This window comes from Eubalaena glacialis, chromosome 4 (genome assembly GCF_028564815.1).
Source record: "Eubalaena glacialis isolate mEubGla1 chromosome 4, mEubGla1.1.hap2.+ XY, whole genome shotgun sequence".
NCBI classification, from domain to species: domain Eukaryota; kingdom Metazoa; phylum Chordata; class Mammalia; order Artiodactyla; family Balaenidae; genus Eubalaena; species Eubalaena glacialis.
In genome coordinates, this window is record NC_083719.1 from 175799395 (window position 1) to 175809229 (window position 9835).

The following is a 9835-nucleotide window of genomic DNA, read 5'->3' on the forward strand; positions in this document are numbered from 1 at the left end:
CATCTGCTACCACCCCTGGGGGACTCCCTGGATTACTCCCACCTGTCTGACCAGTGTCTGCCTCATCATCTCCCTCTGTCTCTCTTTCACTGACTGTCTCTGTCTCTCTCCATCTCTTTTGTCTCTGTATGTCTCTCCATCTCTTTTGTCTCTGTGTCTCTCTCTATCTCTTTTTTGTCTCTGTGTCTCTCTCATCTCTGTTGTCTCTGTGTCTCTCTCCATCTCTTTTGTCTCTGTGTCTCTCTCCATCTCTTTTTTGTTTCTGTGTCTCTCTCCATCTCTCTGTCTCTTTGTGTCTGTCTCCATTTCCCTCTCTCTGTCTCCCCATCTCTTAGGGTCTTTTTCTCTCAGACTTTCTCGGTATCCTTTTCTCTGTATCTCTCCCTCTCTCTCTATCTCCTCCTCTATGTCTCTGTTTCCCTCTGTCATCTCACCTGCCCCTGTGGATCCGGCTCACAGGGGCGAGGTGGATCCGGCTCACAGGGGCGAGATGGACCCGGGCTGTCTTTCTTTCGGAAACTCTGGGAGGCCAAGGCAGGCCCAGACCAGACCCTTGATGCCTTCCTTAGATCTTGCCCCCTCCCTCTCCCACTCCGAATCTGGCTACGGCTCCCCAGCACCGGCAGGAACAGCTCCTCAGCTTCTCACTCAAGATTCCCGTTCACGCCCACCCCCAGCTCTCCCCACACTCAGCTCAGCTCCTTCCACTGCTTCCCAGGCAGGGCTGCCATTTCCCCTCCTCCAGGCCTTTGCATGTTCGGTCCCTTCTGCCTGTTTTGCCTTCCCTCCAGCAACTGGAGCGGACTCACTGCCTTCAGAAAGATGTATTCAAAAAAAAAAAGAAAGAAAGAAAGATGTACTCACTCATTCATTCACTTGAGAAACACAGAATACCTCTCACGTGCTGAGCCCCAGAAGCACAGGCTTGGAATGTGGGAGCCATTACTATTTTTGTTATTATTTGATCATCTGTTTTGGACTGTCAGCAGCTTTGGGGCAGGCCTGTGCCTGGGTGTTATCTGTGGTGCCCTGAATGCACCCACCCCCCAGAGGATCAGAAAGTCCTTGTTAATTAAAATGAACAATTCGCTCTATACACTCACACACTCTCTCACACACATTCACATACAGACCCATCTCTCTAACTAGGAAACTTCTATTCGTCCTTCAAAGCTCAGATTAGATGCCTCCCTCCTCCAAGAAACCCTCTTGGACTCCTAGACAGAGCCCCAGACCCACCCCTGCATCAAGACTTCTGTGTGGTATACACGATGGAATATTACTCAGCCATAGAAAGGAATGAAATTGGGTCATTTGTAGAGACGTGGATGGACCTAGAGAGTGTCATATAGAGTGAAGTAAGTCAGAAAGAGAAAAACGAATATCGTATATTAACGCATATATGTGGAATCTAGAAAAATGGTACAGATGACTTTATTTGCAAAGCAGAACTAGACACACAGACGTAGAGAACAAATGTATGGATACCAAGGGGGAAAGGGGTGGGGTGGGAGAAATTGGGAGATTGGGATTGACACATATACACAATTGATACTATGTGTAAAATAGACAACTGATGGGAACATACTGTATAGCACAGGGAGCTCTACTTAATGCCCTGTGGTGTCCTAAATGGGAGCGAAATCCAAAAGGGAGGGGTTATATGTATAGGTATGGTGGATTCATTTTGCTGTGCAGTAGAAGTTAACACAACATTGTAAAGCAACTATACGCCAATAAAAATTAATTAATTTAAAAAACCCCAGACCTATATATATATATAAAAGACTTCTATGTGGGATGGAGTGCAGGTAGCGAGGCTTCTGTGTTTCCTGCCTGAGGCCTCAGAGGGAGTGAGATAAAGGGACTGGGCAGTGGGCAGCGCTGCTGGAGAGTGTGAGGGGTGAGATCTAGAGCTCCCAGCACCTCTCTGCCCCCTCCTGATTCCTTCACTGTCCCTTAAGCCAGCTTCCTTTTCTCTGTCATGGTGAGAACACCTCCCCTGCACCCCTGCCCCCAGCCCCATGCTCCAAGGACACTGGTTTCTCCCCATGTTCAGGAGCTAAGAAAGCTCAACCCAGGCCCCTCCCCAACTCAGTTCTCCGTCCGCCTTCCTTATTTCATCCCCGCCCCATGTCCTGGCTGTGCAGGCTGTTTCCTCTTATGATAAAAGTAGGGTATCATAATTGCATCTTGAAGAATGTCAGTGATGATTAAAGGACACTCGATAGATCATGGAATACTGTTCATTGATCGAGTACCACATGAGGGACACCACACTGAACACTGGGCACGCAGCATCTCACTTAAGCCTCCCTGGACCCTAAGAGGTAGCGGACTGTTTTTATTCTCATTTTATAGAAAAGGAACCTGAGGCCCAGAGTGACCCACACAGGGTCAGCCAGCTTGTGAGTGGCACAGCTGGCACTTGACCCTGCTGACTCTAGAACAGAGCTGGAGAGAAGTCCGAAGACCCCACCTCCCACCATGCTTTCCTGCCCCCCAACTCCCATCCTCTGACTACCTCAGGCTGAGGCATCAGAGGTCAGCTCTCTCCACTCCTGATGTCCCCCCGGGAGACCCTGGAATCAGCCTCATCGCAGGTGGTGTGGCTAATTCCACGCCTGACACCACCGGCTCCAAAAAGGGATCCCTCCCCCAGGAGATGCTGGCTCGCTCCATGGCCTTGCAGGGTAGACCCTTGTCCCTGGAATGGCCTCTTGCTCAGGGAGCTCCCGGAGGTGGAATGTGATGCCGGGAAGGGGAGAAGGCGGCTAGGAATGGTGTTAGAGCCCAGCTGTGCCCCCTGCCCTGTAGCCTTAGCACTGGAGTTACGCTCTCTCTGTGTATCTGCCCCAGGGACACCCCAGAATTCCTGGCCAGGACTGGAAGGGTCATCTGGGGTTCCTGGCCCCTGGGGACTCTGGTCCAGCTGTCCAGGCTGCGTGGCCTGGGGCATGAGGTAGATGAAGCCTGCCATTTATAGCTCAGAAGGAGTGAGCTGCCCTCCTGCACCGTCATTCTCCAACTGGGGACTTCTGAGGACCGGGGTGGGCGCAGAGCTCTGTGTTGCCATCAGGCCACCTTACAACCCTGAGACTCAGGGTCACTTATTGAGCACCTACTACATGCCAGGCACTGTGCAGGCTTTGGAGACATGATGCTGGACATGACTCAGCCCAGCGGGGAGAGACAACCAATACCTGCAAACCACTGTGGAATTTGTTAGGATAAGGCAAACTGCTGTCTTAGGTTGGGATCCCCCAGAAGCAGACCCTGAGACAAAAATTCGAGAGCAAGTAATTTATTTGGGAAGTTACCCAAAGAGACACAGGTAGGGGGTGGGGAAGTGAGAAGCGTTACCACTCTGGAAGCCTGGAGCACGGTGCCACCAGGGACCTCTGGGGGGCAGCAGAGAGCACGCTCTTCAGAGTTTGAGGACCTGAGGGTGAAGGAGCTGGGGTACTTATCTACCAATTCCCATCCTTGTCGGTTGAAGGCTGGTCCGGGGGGGGGGGTTGATATAGGGCCACCTCCAGCTTCAGCAGCTGGAGAAAGACACCCCCGCACCCCGCTATACATAGGTGCTGGAAGAAGGAAGCCCTTGGTATAGGAGGACCTGATTAATTTTGGGTGGAAGTCAGGGAAGGCTTCCCTGAGGAGGTGGCAATTGAGGTGAGGTCTGAAGGAGGACTGTAAGGGGGTTGCCCCTCCCCCCCCCATCTCTCCTGGAGTTTGAGGCACGCAGAGAGACCGAGGGGCCAGAGTGAATTTACCGAGTACTGGAGGAAAAGAGCAAAGATGTTCTCAGCTTGCATCCTATGGAGTCTTGCTCACTGAATAATAATATGACAAGGATGATAATCGAAATGGCACTGGCTAAAGAGGACCCAGAGCGGCAACAGATGTGCTGAGCCGGTCACGTGCAGCATGTGGGCACGGGGTGGGCGGGGATGGGGAACTCGACCCTTCACTGAGAACCTTGTGCAGTGTGTACTTGGAGTCCCCTCAGCAGGGAAGTTGCTCCTCAAGGTCACACAGCTGGCACTGTGCCAAAGGCAAGATTTGAACCTGAACCTGTCTGATTGCCCCGGACCCTGAAACCACCACTGCTCCAGCCCTGCTGCCCTGTTTATTAAGAATCACCAGGGAAGGTGCCAGTGTGGGGAGGCGGGAGCAAAGGGCCCTGTGTCCTCCTCAAATTCCCTGAGGCAGACTCCAAGGGAACTGTGGAGTACAGACCTTGCCCACAAATGCTGAAAAACAGGCATGACCACAAGCTTTATGGCACCATCATAATAATTAATAATAATTACGGTTAACACTGACATTTCCCTCAATCTGCCTGCACTGTTCTAAATGCCTCACATATATAAGCTCATATATTAATTTTCACAATAACCTTATGAGATGGGGCTATTATTATTCCCATTTTACAGCAGGAGAAACTGGAGCACAGAGAGGTCAAGAAACTTGCTCAAGGCCACACAGCTGAAAATGGCAAAATCAAGATTTGAACTCAGGCTGTCTGACTCCAGAGTTTGCACCCTGAACCACTGTACTATGCCCTGAACAGCCTCATATGCTTGACCTCCAGCCCAAATTACCTTTGCAGATGACAGCCGCTGCCCATTGGGTGTCAGAGCTACCACTACTGGGAGATGATTCTCTGTGAGTCCCATGTGTTTCCATACAACTCACAAGCAGGGATGTGGACAGCTTTCGTTCTGGCTGTCTTTTCAAGAATGTTTGTATAGCAAGCAGCCCCGGAAGATAGAGAGAATTTCTTGCTCTGGAGCAGAGGGCAGGTATGTTTGCTGTCCATGTAACAAAGTTAATGCTTCCCTCTGAGATAAAGGTAGAGCAGGTTTGTTCACAGTTCACTAGAAAAGACAGGAGTTTCTGAGCTCAGAGTTACTCAGCTGTGGTGCAAACCCAACGTGCACCTGCATTGTCCCTGTGGCACTTGGGAGGAACCAGCAAAAACATGAAGTTCATACTGCCTGCTGTGCTGTGAGTAGTAAAGTCCTTTGTCTCTGACCCTGGAGTCTCGTATCTTCTGCCAGCATCCATGAAACTGGCAGGTTAAATTGTCAGCTTACAAGTAAAGTCTCAGACCCTTCACAGTCCTAGATACCTATTTGCTCTCTCTATGACGCTACCTGTCACCAAGATGTCTCACCAGGGATCCTGGATTTAACCTAAGTTCCACCTCTGCTGCTGCCTTTCTGACCTGGTGCAGAGTGGGTCGTGAGGAGTTAAAGCATGTCATTCTTTAAGGTTGATTTCTCAACCTTGGCACTGTTGACATTTTGGGCTGGATCATTATAGTATAAGGCTGTCCTTTGCGCCGTAGGATGTTGAGCAGCATCCCCAGACACTACTCACTAGATGCCATTAGCACCCCACCCCCAGTCATGACAACGTAAAATGTTTCCATACATTGTCAATGCCCCCTGGTGTGTGCCCTAAATCATCCTCCTTGTTGAGAACCTTTTAGGAAGGACCAACAGCTTAGGCAACCAAAAAAGCTGCCTTCTTTGTCTTAGGGAGTCTATTTTTCAGAGAGATCCCTCTACACTCCCTAATTATCAATATATAGAAATGATTCCTACATTACCCTCAGTATGAACACTGGCATATTGGAAGTCTTGTGACTTTGGACAAATGAATGAGTTAACGAGCAAATGATAAAAAGTAACAGCAGCACTGTACACCCACATTCATGGCAGCATTATTCACAATAGCTAAAAGGTGGAAGCAAACCTAATGGCCATTGATGGACGAATGGATAAACAAAATGTGGTTCATCCACACAATGGAATATTATTCAGTCTTAAAAAGGAAGGAAATTCTGACACAAGCAGCAATGTGGATGAAACTTGAGGACATTATGCTAAATGAAATAAGCCAGTCACAAAAAGGACAAATATTGTATGATTCGTCTTATATGAGGTCCCTAGAGTAGTCAAATTCACAGACACAGAAGAAAGTAGAAAGGTGGCTGCAAGGGGCTGAAGGGTGGGAATGGGGAGTAAGTGTTTCATGGGGAAAGACTCCCCATTTTGCAAGATGAAAAGAGTTCTGGAGGTGGATGGTGGTGACGGCTGCACACTAATGTGAATGTCCTTAATGCTACTTAACTATATATACACTGAAACGAGATTAAGATGGTACATTTTATGTTATGTGTATTTAAACACAATTTTTAAAAAGTAACAACAGCAACAAAACAACTAACAGCATCTGTTGAGTATTTACTATGCACCAGGCACCGAGTGTTTTAGTTGCACTATCTCAGAGTTTACAAACTTCAGTTATCCCCACGTCACCTCTACCCTTTTGTCCATGTCTTATTTTGGGTTTCCCCAAAAGTAGACCCCAAAACAAGAGTTTGTGGGAGGTGGTTCCTGGAAGCCTGGTGAGAGAGTGGGGAAAGGAGACAGGGAGAGGGGGTACATTCATGAGTGGCTACCGCTGCGGGCAACCAGGGGTTGGTTCCACTAGGGATCTTCTGAACACTTCTGACGTCTACTCTGAAGTCATCTTAGAGTCATCCAACTGAAAGGTCAGGAGGCTGGGGGTATTTGCCCACCAACTCTTGACCCTCAGTGATTGATGGCTACACCCTGGGCATTAACACCCTGCTGCTTCTGGTCTGCCACACGCAGGGCCAAGAACACTGTATCAGAAGTCGTTGGCGTGTGATGGGAAGTGTCTGCAGGTGAACTATGGGTGTGTTGAAGGAATATGGGGAGGGGTCATCAACAGTGGCTGCTAAGGCCATGTCTGTGTACCAAAGGTACTATCATTTCCTTGATTTTTTTTTCTTTAAATCTATCATTTAAAAAAATCTCAGGTGGGTTAGTCATTGTAAGCACCCACCATGGGGTACCATGGTCAGAACCAAAAAGTGTAGAAGGTGACAGTGCACCCCATCATTTTCAGATACCTGCAAAAGAGATCTTGGATTCAAGTCCGGCTTTATTTTATTTATTTATTTTTTAGTATAAGTTTATTTTATTTATTTATTTTTGGCTGCGTTGGGTCTTCGTTGCTGCGCATGGGGTTTCTCTAGTTGTGGCGAGCCGGGGTTACTCTTCGTTGCGGTGCGCGGGCTTCTCCTTGCGGTGGCTTCTCTTGTTGCGGAGCAGGGCTCTAGGCACGCGGGTTTCAGTAGCTGCGGCATGTGGGCTCAGTAGTTGTGGCTCGGGGGCTCTAGAGTGCGGGCTCTGTAGTTGTGGCGCACGGGCTTAGTTGCTCTGCGGCATGTGGGATCTTCCCGGACCAGGGCTTGAACCCATGTCGCCTGCATTGACAGGTGGATTCTTAACAACTGTGCTACCAGGGAAGTCCCTGAAGTGTGGCTTTATGAGCAAGTGAGTATGCAGATAGAGGGCTATATCATTGGTTTTAATGAGTACAGAAACCTTATATCAGATGATGCTGAGGGATTCATTCTAAAACAAAGTCAAGAAAACACCTGGGGTAGATCATGCTCAAAGGAGGTAATATTACTCTGCTCCAAAGTGTCTCCAACTAAATATTACGCAGCCATAAAAGAGGATAAAATAATGCCATTTGCAGCAACAAGGGTGGATGTAGAGATGATCATACTAAGTGAAGTAAGTCAGAAAGAGAAAGACAAATGCCATATGATATCACTTATATGTGGAATCTAAAATATGACACAAATGAACTTATCAGAAACAGACTCACAGATGTAGAGAACAGACTGCTGGTTGCCAAGGGGGAAGAAGATGGGGGAGGGATAGATTGGGAGTTTCTTTTTTTTTTTTAACATCTTTATTGGAGTATAATTGCTTTACAATTGTGTGTTAGTTTCTGCTTTATAACAAAGTGAATCAGCTATACATATACATATATCCCCATATCTCCTCCCTCTTGCATCTGCCTCCCACCCTCCCTATCCCACCCCTCTAGGTGGTCACAAAGCACCCAGCTGATTTCCCTGTGCTATGTGGCTGCTTCCCACTAGCTATCTATTTTACATTTGGTAGTATATATAAGTCCATGCCATTCTCTCACTTCGTCTCAGCTTACCCTTCCCCCTCCCCATGTCCTCAAGTCCATTCTCTACATCTGTGTCTCTATTCCTGTCCTGCCCCTAGGTTCTTCAGGACCATTTTTTTAAAAATGCCATATATATATGTTAGCATACAGTATTTGTTTTTCTCTTTCTGACTTACTTCAACCTGTATGACAGACTCTAGGTCCATCCACCTCACTACAAATAACTCAATTTCGTTTCTTTTTATGGCTGAGTAATATTCCATTGTATATATGTGCCACATCTTCTTTATCCATTCATCTGTCGATGGACACATAGGTTGATTCCATGTCCTGGCTATTGTAAATAGAGCTGCAATGAACATTGTGGTACATGACTCTTTTTGAATTATGGTTTTCTCAGGGTATATGCCCAGTAGTGGGATTGCTGGGTCGTATGGTAGTTTTATTTTTAGTTTTTTAAGGAACCTCCATACTGTTCTCCATAGTGGTTGTATCAATTTACATTCCCACCAACAGTGCAAGAGAGTTCCTTTTTCTCCAGACCCTCTCCAGCATTTATTGTTTGTAGATTTTTGGATGATGGTGTGAGGTGATACCTCATTGTAGTTTTGATTTGCATTTTTCTAATGATTAGTGATGTTGAGCATTCTTTCATGTGTTTGTTGGCAATCTGTATATCTTCTTTGGAGAAATGTCTATTAGAATGGGAGTTTGGAGTTAGCAGATGCAAAGTATTATATAGAGAATGGATAAACAGCAAGCTGTATAGCACAGGGAACTATATTCAATATCCTGTGATAAACCATAATGGAAAAGAATATGAAGAAGAATATACATGTATAACTGAATCACTTTGCTGTACAGCAGAAATGAACACAACATTGTAAATCAACTATACTTCAATAAAATTAAAACGAAACAAAACAAAGTATCTTCAACTAGAACTTTTCGGCCATGGCACGTGACGGTTCGGTCTAGTTCAAGATGCTGACAAACTTCAGGGCTGGTGCTTGAAAGACAGAATTGTGGTGCTTGAAAGAAGCTTTTCAAGGAGTTAAAGTGTATTTGAACATGTAACGATTGATATTTATAGAATAAAAGTTTTTGCTTTCTTTGTCCCTTTCATGGTGGTAGCAGGGTAAACTTCTGAGAAGGTGCCAAATATCTAAGAACATATATCTGCCCCTGAGAGAACTTCTGTAGAATTCAATTCCATTAGTTAAAATAGTTTTTCTAGGGGACTTCCCTGGTGGTCCAGTGGTTAAGAATCCACCTTCCAATGCAGGGGATTGAGCACCATCTATCCCCGGTCAGGGAACTAAGATCCCACGTGCCTCGGGGCAACTAAGCCCACATGCCGCAACTACTGAGCCCACACATTCTAGAGCCCGTGCACCACAACTAGAGAGCCTGTGCTCTGCAACTAGGGAAGCCCGCATGCCACAACGAAGATCCCGAGTGCCGCAACTAAGACCTGACGGGGCCAAATAATAATAAAAAATGTTTTTAAAAAAATAAATAAAATAAAATAGTTTTTCTACTAACTGGCCCCAGCCTGAAGCTTGACACAGTAACTAGACTAGCTATTTATTCTACAACTATCTTAAGAGAACTGTCAACTGCTTTAATTTACAAAGATTATATTTAAATTCCATTCTTTTGACTACGTTAAAGATTGTATGTTTCAAAGCATCCTTTTAAAAACTTATTTCTTTGTGCTTACAATTTTTTTCTACAGTAGATCATTTTTTAAAAAATTTATTTATTTATTTATTTTTGGATGTGTTGGGTCTTAGTTTCT

The 9835-nt window shown here is 46.3% G+C and overlaps 1 pseudogene; it reads left to right on the top strand.

The window, feature by feature from the left end:
• The first annotated feature begins 6886 nt into the window (after positions 1–6886).
• On the top strand, positions 6887–7543 carry LOC133090672 (small nuclear ribonucleoprotein E-like; annotated as a pseudogene).
• Positions 7544–9835: the final 2292 nt, after the last annotated feature.